Consider the following 18,971-nt stretch of genomic DNA (forward strand, 5'->3'; position numbering starts at 1 on the left):
TTCCCGCTATTTAAGAGGAGTTATATTTTAGCCATGTACTTTTTACAAATCATATATATTACCTACCTTCGCGAAAGGCAGTTCTGGTGACACTATTTCTTCTTTAGGTAACGAAACCAACTTTGAGCTTTCTTTCAAAATTTCTGATAAATTTGCTTTATAAACTTGCTCATCTATTCCTGAAAACATAAAAAATGTCTAAATTTAATTTCATTATAAGATTATAAAGACTAGTTCTACCATATTTGGCATAAAGACACAACAATGGAGCAAATGGGGATAGGAAATTGGTTTGAGGGCCTATAACATGAAATACTACTAAAAGATTTAAATCACAGATAAATTAATTTACTCACTGTTTTGCATTCCAGAAGTTTTTGTTTTGATATTAAATTTCTGACGTGCGTAATTGTGATAAATGTTTTCAACAATGTACGGGTTAAATTTGTACGCAGCCAGCACTATGACTTTTAAAAATGTCTGACGACAAAATCCAGTTTGGAGGGGAAAATGAACAATTTGCTGAACTGAACTAGTCTGAATCCAGACAAGCGTCCCCCCTACCTTTCCCTTCTCTCTTCTAGGTAATCGCATAGTACCAAGCTCGCGGCGATCTTTTCCACCCCATGATAATAGTATAGCTTAAGTAATATAAACAGCCATTTCAAATAATAATATCAACAAGTTGGGAAAACCAAAATATTACCTCTCCGAGTCAAGAGGTCTACTACTACAAACTTATTTACCTAGATATGGAATTATTTCACTTTTTTGAAGTTTATTTACGAAATATTGAAGCAGTATTCCAAACATAGCGAATTTACAGTAAAGCAGACGACATTTTACATCCAATAAGGATAAATCTTGGACACATGTAAATCAGTCAATGGGGAAAAGAACAGGAAATGAAGTCTACGCTTCAGCTGTTTACCCTATATTCTGATAGCTACATTCACAACTGGTTTGCAGTGTAAACACTATCGTCTCGTCTCACCTCAAAAATATGCTTAGTTTGCCAACATGAATGTTAAGGTTAAATAACACCAAAGCTAAATTAGCTAGACGCACTAATAGTCAATGCGTACAATAAAGAGAATAAAAAGTCTGTAGCTACTACCCGTTTATCATTAGCCCTTTTACTATTCTAATTGCCACCACGATCTTTTCTTCTATTATAAAATCTTCACCTGATTATTTAAGAGTGTATTTAACTTTCGGCTCACTCTGAACCGTTGATGTCTCTTCATTTCAGACACAAAAATCAAAGCCCAAAGTTTGCTTTCCCTCAGGCCTCAATTATTTACTCTTTGTTTCACTAAGCCTATTGCGGATAATACTTGATATACCCGCCGGAGTCTAGTTCTTAGTTTTCTTCATGAAATCACTAAACCCAGGATTATTCTATATACAGTTGTAGTATAGCTTAAGTAATATATAAACAGCCATTTCAAATAACAATATTAAAAATAATCTTTGGAATATCAACATGAAACAGAGCTTTAAAGCTACGAAAGTACTAAATGCATCATAATTACGAAAAATACTTCCACATATTCACTTTATATTGTGGAACAAGAATGAAAACTTCAAAGCTATGATCCGAATAACGATTAGCTCTTTCACTGATCTAATTGCTACGATGATGCTTTCTTCTATTTCAAAATCTAAATCTGATTATTTAAACGTGTATTTAACTTTCGGCTCACTCTGAACCGTTAATGTGCCTTCATTACAGACACGATAATCAAAACCCAGATTTTACTCCACCTCAGGTCTCAATTATTTACTCTTTGGTTCACTAACCCTATTGCGGATCAAACTTGATTCACCCGACAGAATACAGGCCATAGCTTTCGTCTTGAAATAACTAAACCAAGGATTATTCTATATACAGATGTAGTATAGCTTAAGTAATATATAAACAGCCATTTCAAATAATAATATTAAAAAACATCCTTGGAATATCAAAATGAAACAGAGCTTTAAAACTACAAAAGTACTAAATGCATCGTAATTTCGAAAAAGATTTCCACATATTCACTTTATATTATGGAAAAAGTGAATATTAAGGTTCTGTAGGATTTCTTAACACATCAAAACAAAGCGAACTGCTAACTCGGCGCACTAGTGTGATAACGGACAGACAAACACAGACAAAAAATAGACTGCTTTTTAACTCTTTCCGTATTAATTTTGAATTGAGAAAAGAGATTATCTTAAATATTAAAATAAATATAATTAATATTTAATATTTTCTTCGTTAGTTGTTCGCCTTATTGAGCGTTGCATCGTTTTTATAAAGAATAATTAAACAACCTTGAGAGACTTGACTAATATTGACGTTTGAATTGAAGGATATGACTGTTGTTTCGCCTTACTCAAATAGGTAGTATATAAAGGATTCGAATCGCAGCTGTAGATAAGAACATCGCAATTGCGTGAACCGTGGAGGAAGACCCCTCCATTGGAAGGCTAGACGTTTCTCGTAACCCTAGCCGATCGCCGCGTATGTCTTAACCTTAAGGATGATGGTGGTGTTAGAAGCCAGGTGTACAGACTGGTGTCCATGTGGGATGGACAAAAACAAAGACCAGAAGATGGTGGTGTTAGAAGTCAGGTGTACAGACTGGTGTCCATGTGGGATGGACAAAAACAAAGACCAGAAGATGGTGGTGTTAGAAGTCAGGTGTACAGACTGGTGTCCATGTGGGATGGACAAAAACAAAGACCAGAAGATGGTGGTGTTAGAAGCCAAGTGTACAGACCGGTGTCCATGTGGAATGGACAAAGACGAGAAGGTGGTGGTGTTTAGAAGCCAGTAAGTACAGACTGGTGTCCATGTGGAATGGGCGAAAGACTAGAAGATGGTGGTGTTTAGAAGCTAGTAAGTTCACACTCGTGTCCATGTGGGGTGGACAAATGAACAGAGTTGTTTGTCAGGCAATGTAGTAATAGCCTGTAAGTGGAATACAATTTCCGGGACTGTAAATGCGGTCTGGAAATTGAATACACGTTTGCTCCGATTTGCAAACTGCGAACGCGGTCACGTGGGTGTAACAACGGGCAGAGAGACACACAGACACACACACAGACACACAGACACGTCGAAATTAGAACCTCTCCGTGACATACGTCACTCGGAGAGGTAAAAAATATCCTTGGGATATCAAAATGAAACACAGCTTTATAGCTCCAAAACTACTATATTATTATTTGAAAGGCATCGTAATTACGAAATACATTTCCACATATTCACTTTATATCATGGAAAAAGGGAATATTAAGGTACTGTAGGATTACTTTACACATCAACACTTGGCGAACTGCTAACGCAGTATAACAATCGTCGGTCACACACAGAAAAACACATAGACTGCTGTTTAACTCTTTCCGTATTAAGTTTGAGTAGAGAACAGGATGATCTTAAAAATAAATATAATTAATATTTTATATTTTCTTCGTTAGTTATTCACCTTATTGAACGTTACATCATTTGCCCCGATTTGCCAACTGCGAACGCGGTCCCCTGGGGTGTAACAAAAGACAGACAGACACACACAGACAGAAACGTTGAAATTAGAACCTCTCCATGACATACGTCACTCGGAGAGGTAAACATAACTTTTTGGCTATGTGTGGTAAAAACGTAATGTATCATTCCGTTTGGGCCATCTCTGATATTAATAAAAATTTACGTTGTAGACAAAGACGCGAAGAAGTAAAAGATAAAATGTAGAAAGTTAAGTCCCTGAAGTCCAGATATCCAATTTTTCAGTAATAAATATATTTCTATCTTAGTTTTTAACTTTTTTATTATGCAATTTGTGTATCATTTTAAAAATAGTACGCGTAACGTTTAGGGTTAATAAAGTGTGTATTTTATATTTTCTTAAAAATTTACAGTTAGGTATATGTATTCTGTCTATATATGGGAAAATATAAATCCAAGTCCTGACTGACTGATTGACTGACTGATAATCAACGCCCAGCTCAAACCGCTTGCCCTAGAAGGCTGAAAATTTGCGGAACGTTACTCATAAGTAGTAGGCGCGTACTAAGAAAGATTTTTCCAATTCGCCGCCATCTTAAAAAATGGCGACCAGAATTGTAAAAAATCTTCTCTATGCGACAAAGTCCGCGCTTTTCAACCGATTTTGTAGTACACTGCTTTCCTCTAACCTATCATTGGGCTGAATGGTCTTTTGGGTTCGATTTGTTGGCTTCTTTTTAAAAAGCTGCCAAAAACTTAACAACATTTCTGTATAGAATAATGTCCGAGTGAAAAGAAATAAAAAATGTCCCGACGGGCTGACGGGCAACGCCGGGTGCCTTTGCTTCAAGGGTGATACAAAAATATTAGTCATCAGTATAATCTACCCACTCTTTATATCATTTTAATAGAAGCTCTAATTACAAGCCGCGGGTAACAGCTCGTGGGAGAATAAAAAAGGACATAAAATAATTCATAGAATTGATAAAATAAAATTAGCATGAAAACTAAAGAAAACTTGTTCGTTAATTTTAAAGTTGGAAAGAATAAGGGCCCAGCCCATAGGATTTTGGGCGAAATAATGCTAAAAATAATTTGTTCGCTGCTGCTGTGTTTTCACTTGCGTATTCTACGTGGCTTGGATCACCATCGTTTTGTTGAAAAATGGCAATAAATCTCAATATAATAGGAGTTGAGATCAGTTTAAGTTTCGCTCCATAATGCTAGAGATAGGCAAAACAGGTGGATTGAACCCCGGAGTAGACGGTCTTCCCCACTTGAAATGACTTAAGAGTTGGAACATATCTAAACTCTGAATCAATAAAACTTCTGGGAAGATTTCCTTTTATAACTGCAAAGGGACTCCCCAGAAAACCGTCCAAGAAATCTGGACAAATTCCACCTCTTTTAGACCAAACGCCTGTAAAAATCTTTAACACGTCAGGCACCAATGTGTATATATATATTTATCGGTGCGTGTGTCTGACTCCAGTGATGCCTGTGCTAATGTCTCGGGGCAAGGGCCTAACTTTGGCAGGACCCAGCCCCCCCCCCCAAGACTAACAAACGCACCGAGCGACGCCGTCGTAAACGACAGATTGCTCGGCAAAAAGCAGAATTGGGCTCTGAAGCGGTCACCACCCCAGTCAGGGGTGCGGCGACACGCGACAACCCGACAAAGAGGCCGAGAATGAAGGACTCGACTCCTTCGCCCGGCAATTCGCTAAGTCCTATAGGGATGCCGCCAGATCAGAAAAGATGGCCATTGTCAAAAATGGAGATCCGACTGCGGTCATCACGGAGGATGATGTGGGCCCAATCCAGAAGGTGATTCTAGGGGCGCTTGATGAGATACCTTCGGGGAGCCATCTACCGCGCCTTGGGAATTTCAGCCTGATGGCCGGGGCCCTAACGTACTCCTGTGACGACGCGTTTACTGGGCAATGGTTGAAGGAAAACTTGACCTACTTGGTGGTGGGGGATGCGGTGCTCTCAGTGATGAGAGCTAGCGAACTCCCTAAGCCGTTTAAGGTGATGTTCCGAACCAGGGACCAGATTACAAAGGAATCGGCGGTGCTGTTCCGGCGCCTGAAGGTCCTCAACAATGGCTTTGCCACTGAACGTTGGAGGTGTATCCGAAACCCTGGGAAGTGCGGGTTTTCGCTCCAGTGGGACTGTCCCATTGGACCGAATCCGCCAAAAGTGCGGGTTCTTCGGTTGATTGGGACTGGTTTCGGCCGAATGCGATTCGGTCCAATGGGGCAGAGCCACTGAAACCAGGCAACCAGCCTTTCATATTTTCAAAGGATTCTTGCGTCGAAATGAGAGACTAATGGAAATGAAATAGCCACTCCAGAAAATGACGTGAAACCTTCAGCAATAAGCCTATTTCACATTACACATGCCGTGCAAGAAAAACCTATCCGATTTTACGTCGAATACAAATTTAAGGCAAAGCACAAATTTTTGTAAAAAATAAATAGTCATAATTATAGCTCATACTCCCATTAGTATAGTATTTGTTTCGTATAAATAGTCGAATTGCAATACATTTTAACTATTAATAATGAATTTTTACTATTAATAATGAACTTTAATTATTGTTAAAGAACTTTAATTATTGTAAATGAACTTTAATTATTGTAAATGAACTTTAATTATTGTAAATGAACTTTAATTATTGTAAATGAACTTTTAAATAATCAATTTCAATTGATCAATTTTTATTTGAATTGATCAATCTTAAATTGAATTTTACTTTAAATTATTCAATTTCAATTTGATTTAATAAATTTTTATTATGATTTATAATATTAAATTTTAATTAATAAAATAAAATTTGATTTAATAGATTTTAATTTTAATCTATAAATTTTAATTTTAATTATTAAATTTAAATTTCACTGAATTTTAATTTGATTTAGTCAATTTTAATTTGATTTAGTCAATTTTAATTGGATTTAGTCATATTTAATTTGATTTAATCAATTTTAATTTGATTTACTCAATTTTAATTGGATTTAATCAATTTTAATTTGATTTATTCAATTTTAACTTGATTTATTCAATTTTAACTTGATTTAATCAATTTTAATTTGAATGAGTCAATTTTAATTTGAATGAACCGATTTCAATTTGATTTAATCAATTTCAATTTGATTTAGTCAATTTTAATATGATTTAGTCAATTTTAATATGATTTAGTCAATTTTAATATGATTTAGTCAATTTTAATTGGATTTACTCAATTTTAATTGGATTTAGTCAATTTTAATTTGATTTAGTCAATTTTAATTGGATTTAGTCAATTTTAATTGGATTTAGTCAATTTTAATTTGATTTAATCAATTTTAATTTGATTTAATCAATTTTAATTTGATTTAGTCAGTTTTAATTTGATCTAGTCAATTTTAATTTGATTTAGTCAATTTTAATTGGATTTAGTCAATTTTAATTGGATTTAGTCAATTTTAATTTGATTTTATCAATTTTAATTGGATTTAGTCAATTTTAATTTGATTTAATCAATTTTAATTTGATTTAATCAATTTTAATTTGATTTAGTCAATTTTAATTTGATTTAGTCAATTTAGAATTGGATTTAGTCAATTTTAATTTGATTTAATCAATTTTAATTTGATTTAATCAATTTTAATTTGATTTAGTCAGTTTTAATTTGATTTAGTCAATTTTAATTTGATCTAGTCAATTTTAATTTGATTTAGTCAATTTTAATTTGATTTAGTCAATTTTAATTTGATTTAGTCAATTTTAATTGGACTTAGTCAATTTTAATTTGATTTAATCAATTTTAATTTGATTTAATCAATTTTAATTTGATTTAGTCAATTTTAATTTGATTTAGTCAATTTTAATTGGATTTAGTCAATTTTAATTTGATTTACTCAATTTTAATTGGATTTAGTCAATTTTAATTGGATTTAGTCAATTTTAATTTGATTTAATCAATTTTAATTTGATTTAGTCAATTTTAATTTTATTTAGTCAATTTTAATTTTATTTAGTCAATTTTAATTTGATTTAGTCAATTTTAATTTGATTTAGTCAATTTTAATTGGATTTAGTCAATTTTAATTGGATTTAGTCAATTTTAATTTGATTTAGTCAATTTTAATTTGATTTAGTCAATTTTAATTTGATTTAGTCAATTTTAATTTGATTTAATCAATTTTAATTTGATTTAATCAATTTTAATTTGATTTAGTCAATTTTAATTTGATTTAGTCAATTTTAATTGGATTTAGTCAATTTTAATTTGATTTACTCAATTTTAATTGGATTTAGTCAATTTTAATTGGATTTAGTCAATTTTAATTTGATTTAATCAATTTTAATTTGATTTAATCAATTTTAATTTGATTTAATCAATTTTAATTTGATTTAGTCAATTTTAATTTGATTTAGTCAATTTTAATTTGATTTAGTCAATTTTAATTTGATTTAGTCAATTTTAATTTGATTTAGTCAATTTTAATTTGATTTAGTCAATTTTAATTTGATTTAATCAATTTTAATTTGATTTAATCAATTTTAATTTGATTTAGTCAATTTTAATTTGATTTAGTCAATTTTAATTGGATTTAGTCAATTTTAATTTGATTTACTCAATTTTAATTGGATTTAGTCAATTTTAATTGGATTTAGTCAATTTTAATTTGATTTAATCAATTTTAATTTGATTTAATCAATTTTAATTTGATTTAATCAATTTTAATTGGATTTAGTCAATTTTAATTTGATTTAGTCAATTTTAATTTGATTTAGTCAATTTTAATTTGATTTAATCAATTTTAATTTGATTTAGTCAATTTTAATTTGATTTAGTCAATTTTAATTGGATTTAGTCAATTTTAATTTGATTTACTCAATTTTAATTGGATTTAGTCAATTTTAATTGGATTTAGTCAATTTTAATTTGATTTAATCAATTTTAATTTGATTTAATCAATTTTAATTTGATTTAATCAATTTTAATTTGATTTAGTCAATTTTAATTTGATTTAGTCAATTTTAATTTGATTTAGTCAATTTTAATTTGATTTAGTCAATTTTAATTGGATTTAGTCAATTTTAATTGGATTTAGTCAATTTTAATTTGATTTAGTCAATTTTAATTTGATTTAATCAATTTTAATTTGATTTAATCAATTTTAATATGATTCAATGAGTTTTAATTTTAATTATTAAATTTTTTATTTTAATTATTTAAATTACTCAATTTTATAATATTTTTGAAAAGCAATTTTTTGGTGTTTTCCTTTTTCTATTGAAATAACATTACCCGCCTTTGGCTTCATTGGCTTTTCTTAAACAATCTTTTGGACGTTAGGCTTAATTTGTGACCAAAATCTAGTCACATTTTACGCCATAACTTTTGAACGGCTGGACCGATTTTAAAATTTCAAAAAGGGTTCGTTTCCAAATGACGCGAGCTATGTGATGCATCTAAAAAATGTCACGTGACGCGAAGATTTTAATTGGTCGAAAAGTGATTTTTTGGTTTTTTAGTAGTCACGAGCGCAATAATTTTCTGATTTTCAAAAATAAGGTGTTGACCTATTCTTGACATTCACACTTAACTAATAATGTCAAAAATTTTGCGATACGACGATCCATCATGAAATTATCGTCGATTGAAAATGATCCGAAACTTATTTCCGCGACTGTACGTGGATCGTGCCGTACGGTATTGGGTACTGTCCATTGATAGTTCCTCTTTGGATGCCATTAAGAATGCTGGTTTTGTGGGCTTTACTGGAGTGGATAAGGGTACTTTCAAGCTCCTGCAGCCCACGGAAACCACGCCAACGGCTGCAGCTGAGTCTGCGCAGTGGACGGGACCAGCGAGCTGAGAGATCTTGCTCTAGAGCTCGCTGGTGTCGCTTTAGGTACAGAGGGAGAGGCTCATTCGGAAGATTTATCTTCCATGGATGAGTCCCCTCTACGGGGAAAATCGGATACGACCCTTCGGGGTCCAGACGATGAGCGTTCTAGTGATCCTGACGGGGGGAGGATCTTGGGACTAGTAACTCGCCTGTCAGGAAGGGAGGTGCTACAGGCCATCTCGGCACAGATGAGGTGTAGCCAGGTTCCTTCTGAACCCCTCTCTTAAGGAACATGGGGACGCTACGTGCGATTCAAATCAATCTGCACCATAATAAGGCGGCTTCCGCAGTACTCTCTAGAAGGTTTGCTATAGAGGGTCTTGATGTGGCCCTCTTCTCTCAGTTAAAGTTTGCTTCCAATAGCAAATTAACATCATTGAATTATCCAACTGCATGCAAAGCTATTTTCACGTTAGTAAACGTGCATGGTAGCCATCGTGGTAACAAACAGTACCGGGATCAACCACTATGTGTCAGAGAATCAAAAATATGAATTGTAGTTCAAACAATTATAGTAAAAGATAATAATAGAATATTAAGATTAATTTTTTTATACTAATTGCGACAGAAGTTTATAATTATGAACTTCTAATTGTACTAATTAGAATTGTAGTTCTAATGATTAAAATAAAGGGATAGTAAATAATTAAATTCACATATATTATACTGATTGTATTTAGTTCTTAGCAATAGACAAACAAGTCTTATTTATTAAATGATTTAACTGTAAAACAATTTAATCTACTTATTAAAGAGTTTAATACATTTTGGTTGGCTTGTATCACATTATTTTGAGGTTATCACATTTAGATCACGTTTACTAATACTGAAAATTTTTGTCCTTCTGGGTAGTTTTTGATTGCGAACTTTAGGGTATTCTGATTCCAAACAGCATTGACTAGGTTCTGGCGTTTCTAAACTTAAATTAGCTGTGGGCTTCTTGGACTTTTTTCCTATGAAAATAGTTTTTGATTCTTTGCCTTTTGATTTCGTTTTGCACATTTGAGGTGACTTAACGGATTTTACAAAATAATTCAATTGACTATTTATTCCTGTAGACTTCTTTTTATTTCTGGTAGGAACATTAACTTTTGATTCCCTGGCTTTAGATCTGGTTTTGCACATTTGAGGTGACTTAAGGGAATTTACAATATCACTTATTTGACTAGTATTAGCTCTTGGTTTTCTCTTGGTATTATTTTTCGTACTTTGAATTTCAAAATTTTCAGTCGCTTTCCTAGGATTTCTTCCTGTTGGCTTCTTTCTAGTTGTAGGGTTAGAAATTGAGATTCTATTTTCAGTCAAACTCCTCTCCTGTGAAGCATCAGTTTCCTCAAATCTCTTTGTCAACTTCAATCTTTTTATCTTCCGTGGTAATTTAGGGGATTCAGTTTCGCTATCACTTCTGCTCTCACAAATAATAGTTTTGCAAGGTTTCCCTTTGCCTTTTCTTGACTGTTTGACTTTTGGCTTAAACTCTTGTTTTTTTCGCTCTTTAATGGCATATAATTGGTCCCGTAAGGTGTGACCACCTTTTTTTATTATTCCGGCTACTCGAAACAAATTCCTGTATTCTAGCATGCACCATTTTACGTGTCCATTCCTGATAGAAACATTCTATGGCATGTTTGTCCAATGGCAAGTTTTCCGGAAGGGCTTGATGAAAAATATCTCGCTGTGTTTCAGATTTTAGGAAAGAAAAACTCTCCTCTGCACATATCTAAATTAAATAATAAATTTTACCCTTTAAAAATTAAATATATGGTTAAACATCTTCCTTTTATCATTTTTGTTCCAAACTTCAAAAGTGCATTTTTGTTTGCATAACTAGCGACAACTTTATTTAGACTACGGATAAATGGCAGAAAACTTGACTTAGGATATGACATGTTACCGTTGTCTCGGTTCTTTAACTCAATTGGAAGATCTCTTTCTTTTTCGCTATTGGTCATCGTTAACAAAACTGTGCATTTATTCAAGGAATTGTCTGCTAGTTGTTGTTTAAAGCTGATGTTTTTCTTCTTATGGCATAGTGTTCGCCTGTATATCTCTCCCATGGTACCCCCGCCAAGCAAATACAGTCCAGCATCGGGTTCGTTTGCCCAGTCCTCGTAAAGACTTCCCGGAATAGACGTATCAATTAAATTGCTTTTGCTAGTCCCACTAATATTAAACTCTTCAAGTTTTTCGGGCGATTTTGTGAGAATTTTACAAAATACGAACGTGTTGGATGATATATTATTGCGAAGTTTAAACGCATCCACGCGGTGAAACTGATTTAGGTCCACTTCTTTCTTAAGTTTTGTAGCTTGTTCAAAATAGGAAACTGTTAACCATGCCATGGCTTTGTTTGTGCGGAGTTTTGACAATTCTTCATTCGCCTCTAAATTTTCTCCTACACTCCGTTTCTTGTTTTTTCTTGGCTTTGGTTCATCTGGTTTGCACTCTTCTTTAGATTTCTCAAATAAACTTATTAATTTCGTCAAATAACTTTGAATGCCATGCGATTTCAGTAACTCAGTATATAAATTTGAACGTTCTACTGACGATTTTATAAAAAAACTAACATTTTTGCTCAGGAAAGCGTTAAGTTTTTTAATTGTCTCTTCCATATTAAGTTTAAAATTTTACCTTGCTGACTTTGTGGATATTAAAGGCAATTAAATATATGAATAAATATTAGAGCCAGGCAGGCCGGCAGACGACAAAAACAAAATTGCGCAATTCCCTGAAATTACCATAGACTAGTGAAAGCAGCTCAAGGTGTTTATGCGGTCTTTGCCTCGTGTAGGGGGAAAAACCTCGGTCAAACACTTATCGACAGATGGCGCTTCAGCTACCCGCCGGTCCTCGCGAAAAAGAAGACCGGGGGGGGGACTGTATCTGTTCTCCCATTCCCCAAGCCGGTTTATAACAAAATCGCCCGTCAACGTTTTCTCTCTGTTCCGAAACTTCGGCTCATTTTCTTCTGGCTCTACCTCTATTAATACTTGTAATCATAACAAAAATTGTCGTCTGCTAGTGGGGCTAAAACGTGGATTTTGAAGTTCGCGTAATAAAGGCATGCGGCAACCTACACTTCTATCTTTTGTACTTATCCTATTCATAAGAAACCATTTGTACTGTGTACACTTATCACTAAGAGTTTTTCCCATTTTCTTTAAAAATTCGAGATAATTTGCTGTTCCTAATCTTAAACAAACAACTTAAATCTTAAAAGCCCGTACTAAACCGATTACCGCTGCCATTTATTGCAGAAGCAGACGACTGCTTACATTTCCGGGTTATAAGGTGGTAGGGAGAATCGGGAAGGAGAGAATTGCTTTGTTTTCCCTCTAGGTGGCGTAGAACCTCAAATTTCTCTTTGGCGCCCTTGTACAATGGTCATTACCCGTGGTCTTATTGTGAATTCACGCTTACGGGTGGTTTGATATGCTTATGATAAGAACTAACAGACGCTATAGGTGTGCGCAATAGCACACCCTATTGACGCACAGAAGTCATAGACTTGTGCAACAAAATATTCTATATACCTGTGCGAAACCGATTTCATGGACCTTTGCCTAAACATGTCATAGACTTGTGCCCAAACAGATGCCAGAGACTTGTGCCCAAACAGATGCCAGAGACTTGTGCCCAAACAGATGCCATAGACTTGTGCCCAAACAGATGCCATAGACTTGTGCCCAAACAGATGCCATAGACTTGTGCCCAAACAGATGCCATAGACTTGTGCCCAAACAGATGCCATAGACTTGTGCCAAAACAGATGCCATAGACTTGTGCCCAAACAGACGCCATAGACTTGTGCCCAAACAGATGACATAGACTTGTGCCCAAACAGATGCCATAGACTTGTGCACACACAGAAGTAATAGTCTTGTGCACAAACCGATGCCATAGACTTGTGCCCAAACAGATGCCATAGACTTGTGCCAAAACAGATGCCATAGACTTGTGCACACAAAGAAGTAATAGTCTTGTGCACAAACCGATGCCATAGACTTGTGCCCAAACAGATGCCATAGACTTGAGCCCAAAAAGATGCCATAGACTTGTGCACAAACAGATGCCATAGACTTGTGCACACACAAAAGTCATAGACTTGTGCACACACAAAAGCCATAGACTTGTGCACAAACAGATGCCATAGACTTGTTCACAAACAGATGCCATAGACTTGTGCACAAACAGATGCCATAGACTTGTGCACAAACAGATGCCATAGACTTGTGCACAAACAGATGCCATAGACTTGTGCACAAACAAATGCCATAGACTTGTGCACAAACAAATGCCATAGACTTGTGCACAAACAGATGCCATAGACTTGTGCACAAACAGATGCCATAGTCTTGTGCACAAACAGAAGTCATAGACTTGTGCACAAGCAGAAGTCATTTGCACAAAAAGATTCTATATGCACAAACATTTCGTAGACTTGTGAACAGACAGAGGTTATGGACCCTCGCAAAAAAATATTCCATAGACATGCGCATAAAAAGATTCCATAGACCTGTGCACAGTGAGCTCATAGGGGCTTAACTGAAAATCTACCTCAGCTCCCCCTCTCTCTCCGACTCCGTGTTTTATTATTTTTGCAAACTATAGTTAATATTAATGTGTCTCTTGTCTGATAATACTGAACTTTAAAGCAAGGCGCGGGTTCAGTGGATCCCCTACAAGTTGACTTTCCTTACGAACTCCAGTTTTGGCTTGGCGAAGGCAGGAGGCATTTGTGGGCAGGATTTATAAGTGCACTTATAAATCCCGCCCACTAGTGACTAGCCTTCGCCAAGCTAAACCCGCGCTTTGCTATAATACATTAAACTTCTCTGTATGAATAATATGATAAAAATAGTTGTTTATTTAATATTATCGACGCTGTGGAACTAAATTTTTCTCTTGAAATTTTATAAGGGCCCGCCTGCCCAAAATCTTCCTTAGCCTATCTGCAAAAATTCCTGCTTTTAAATGACCAGTTATTGACAGATACAACCGATTAGCTACAAAATACAATCTACGATCCCTAGGGCCAATAAAAATGGTACTAGGAGTAATGTTTGATTTTCAACCTAATGGATCGCTAAAATTACATGAGGGGGGAAGCGCCGTCACCAGCTTAACATTTTAGGTTGGCCACGGAAGGGCCAAAGAAAATGGACTTTATTTGCGTCTTGAGCGTTTACAACATTTCCCATAAAAATTGAAAAGTCGGTGGTAAATTACCATGGTAATTACCTTTTCGTATTTTACCCGAGAAAATCTTAAATTAGAGTCACGCAGGTAAATACCATGGTAATTTACTGATTTAGAACTCTAGTTTTCTATTAAACCGCTGTGAAAGTGTGACTACAGAGGCCAGATGGTAGGGTTGCACTTTACGATACCCCATCAACTAACACTAGTTTCTGACTAAATAGACCGTGGAGAGATCATAAAAAATCCTGAAACAATTCCTAGCCTGCCGCAAGTATTTTAATAAATTTTTGAAAATTTTAAATTTCATGTGTACTTACCACTATTGAGACTAAAGGCATTCTGCACTCAATATTGCAATAAAGGTACGGAGGACAAATTGAAGGACTCGGGACGGTAGTATAACTATGAAATATCAAAGACCTACTGAAACAATTCATTTCTGAAAGAAATATAGAAAAAATATTTTGACAGAGAGGTCAAATTCCTGGTGGAAGAAATCAAAATATAACCAAAATTATTGCTTTAAGTGACGATATGTAAGTAACAATATTTTGGAAAAGGTGTCAACCTAACCTATTTTTGCTTACATATCTTTACTTAAACCAAATTTTTGACACCTTTTCCAAAATATTGTTGCTTACATTTTGTTACTTCACTCAAGAGTTCGACCCCTTTTTAAAAATATCTTTACTACTGTTTAAGTAGGTTTTTAATATTTCATAGTTATACTACCGTCGCGAGTGCTTCAATTAGTTGAAGTCCCCCCCTACTTATAGTATTGCAATATTGAGTGCAGACTGCCTTTAGTTTCAAGTTTCAACATGAAATTTAAAATGTTCAAAACTTTTTCAAAAATCCTTGCGACGTACTAGGAATTTTTTCAGTATTTTTTTATGAACTCCCCGTGATCTAATTAGTCAGAAACAATTGTTAGTTGATGGGGTGCAGCAAAGTGAAGTCCTACCGTACAGGTTACTTGCTGAACTTCCGTGATTTCATTACAAATATGTAATAAAATAGGAAGTAACAACTCTAGGTGACGCCCAGCGCGTTCCAAAAAATCCCAACCGGCGTTTCCCAATTGCAGCGTCATCTACATGCACTATTATTTTTGCAATAATTTTGAAACAATAATTATTAAATATTAACTCTATATAAAATTTAATGTTTCAATAGCAAATTTTAATTATGAGAAAAAAAGTTTAAAATAACTTTGGCAATATGTATGCAAAATTAGGCCAACACGATGGCGCTAAATAGGGTTTAATTCTGAGGTAGCCCACCTTTCGACCCGAGTATTCCTCCCCCATTTTTAGCGTCCCACCAGACCCAATCGTTTCCGAAGTTACGGCGCGTATTTCTCTCAGAATTCGTATCCACCCCCTATCATCCTTGACCGAACTGACTATTAACAGCAAGCAGAAGTAAATAAGGGGAAGTACGTATCAAAGGGGGTTTCGAGAGGCGTCGAGTTATAGTATTTTTCGCGCCTTCCCGCAACCGCGTTTTTGGCGGGAACATTTCCCCGAAAGGGCCGAAACTGTTTTCTTTTCGTCTGCTCCTGTTCATTATAGCAGATTCAACTCAAGAGTCAAGTCGGCTCCGTACCTTCGCTCCGTAGTCGGCGCGGCCAGCTACGGACCGGGACTACGGAGTACGGAGTCGACTGCCTGGCTCTGGTAACAGCGTAAAATTTTATTCAGCCTGATATCCTGTTTTAGTAAATTTTTAATAATAACTGAATGTTTTCTAAATAAAAAATAGGATAATTAAACTAAATATTTACTGGTTATATTAATTTAGATGTGATTAGAATCAGATGCTTAAAATTTTAAGATCAACTTAAGCCTCTGCCTAAGCTTAACAACACAAGTTACACAACTAACCTGAATAGTGAATAGGCCAAAGAGGAATTCAACTTATTCAAGGCGGTCTCACTAGGCGCTATGTGAAAATAGGAAAAATATGTTCGAGAACCTTAAATAAAACGGCGATCTTGAAAAACTATTTCAAATTATCTATGCTACTTTCCGGTTGAACGATTTTAGTTAAATTTATGACCGAGTGGTGGCGCATGAAAGAAAATTTCCCTGGATAAGTTGCCTTGCTCTGATTGGACGAATTCAAATTTTGGGCCGCAAAGCGTGATTTTACAATAAAGGGACGCCTTAAACTAGCTAAAGCTGGAGAAACGTACTTCCCCCTATTTACTTCTGCAGCAAGTGCCTAGGAAAATTTTAAGAAATACATGGCCACCAATGAGGAGAGGTATTTTGAAATTTAGGAGCTTCTAAATGTTTATCTCCTTGCATTGCTTTAACTATTCGCAAATATTAGGGTTACTACCCGATTAATCGCGAATAGTTAGGCTTAGTATTCGCGAGTATTAGGTTCAACTATTCGCGAATACTAGGCTTAACTATTCGCGATTAATCGGAAAGTAAAAAATTACCAAGGCCTAACTATTCGGTATTCGATTAGGAATAAACTATTCGATTCCGTATTTGATAAGGAACAGTTTTGGTATTCGGTAACCGGTTCGATACCCAAAAAGTGGTATTCGCACACCCCTACAAATATGCTTACTATCATTTGTACTGCATATCGAGCTTGAAACAGGGGATTCACCATCATGGGTCAATTCTTTTTCGGGTTTAGGTTTAGGCAGAAAGAATCTTGTCAAAACTAAGGCCCGTGAGGGATTAGAGGCTGCTTTCTGTTTAGATCTTAAAGCGGATTTCGGTTTTAATTGGGTTTTACAACTATTAAGACTCATGTCTAAAATTGATGGCTATCCACGCAACTATTCAATTTGACCGCACTATCCAGCCGCACGATATTCACTAACAGCTGCATCCGCCGAATTTCGGATTCGGAGTATTTCTTTTTCGAAGTGATGTTGACGACGATAATACGATTCTGATTTGAAGACATGGAGACTTCTTTAAAAATTACCTCCAATTTTGCCTGTTTTGAAATTTGAATCTTTTAAAGTGCACATAGATCAGCTAAGCACATATTGACAAGAAAATATAATTTGACCATTAATTAAAAAAGCCTGATTTTGAAGGTTAAAAATGGTAATTGACCAGCTTTTAAATTAAACTCCCTTTGCTATACTGGCCACAGCTCCAGTTTAAAAAAATTGCTTATTTCTCAGCCTGATATAGCTGCTTTTCACACATGGAGGATTTATACCATTCACACAAGGAAGAAAAGCTGCCTGGAGAAAAAAAAAGCAAACTGTTTTATGCCCTACTCCTCCGGGTAAATAGCCCATTCTCTTAGTGAAAATGCTATTTTGATAAGAATCTTCTAGCGTCTATAGCAGAATGGCAATTATTTTTTAAAAATTCCAAGACGTCACATCAGTCACATCACATTTAACATTTTATCGCAGAAATTAGTTGTTCTATATTCTACCAAAAGTATATTTAGGGCCAGCTATTCCATATTTCCCCCCCCCCCATGAATTTCATAGGGAGGGCCAGACCAACTGCAGAGTGGGTCAGACCCACCACCCACCTGGACCCCCCCTCTGGTGACGGCCCAGGAGGGGGGAAGTGTAAAAGCAATGGAACGAAACTATGGTATAACCCTAGATGAGCCCTTAAGTCTACCCATCTTGCAAAATGCTATTTTAACACGTAAGGATTGTCCTGTATCGAGAGTAGAACAAGAACAGATGGATAACGTCCCATATCGTGCCGTCATTGTGGGAGCCTTCTCTTTTTAGCACTGAGAACCAGGCCGGACATATTTTACTCAGTAATTGCTCTTTTGCAATACAACAGTAATCCCGGATCAAGAAACTGGGCTTTTTATGCGAATTACTACGATACGTAATCTAAACCGCATCTTATGGGATAATTTATGAAAACGTCACTAACCCACGACTGAAAGTCTACAGTGATAGTAATTACGCGGCAAACGTCGATACCCGAAGATTAAAATCTTATGTACAGTATATGAATGCTCATAATTACAGTAAATGATATAGCTCTCAGTATAGTTCCATCACCGAATTAGAAAATCAAGTTTTATTTCCTCTGTTAAAACCCTTATTTTTACATATTTATCTCTGTGTTGCTTGCACTTTTACATTTGAGGAGTTCCATTTCTTGATCATTTCTCTTGATTCTGTAATTTAGTAATGTGTGTGTAAGAATTTATTCTAAAGCATTGAAGCATTCATGGTGAATTTGTTGCTGTTAGAAGTGTTTTCAAAGCAGAAATTATATTCCACTCTCCACTAACCTACTCAAATGGGCTTAAAACAAAAGTGAGGACCAATGGAGGTTTCTTGACAATAATGAAGAAATCTAAATTGAATTGAAGACGCTTTCACGCGAAATGAGTTTTTACATAATGAT

Source organism: Phalangium opilio, unplaced genomic scaffold, assembly GCF_054372755.1.
Source record: "Phalangium opilio isolate 3A_F unplaced genomic scaffold, DU_Popi_V2 ptg000209l_1, whole genome shotgun sequence".
In the NCBI taxonomy this organism is placed as follows: Eukaryota; Metazoa; Arthropoda; class Arachnida; order Opiliones; family Phalangiidae; genus Phalangium; species Phalangium opilio.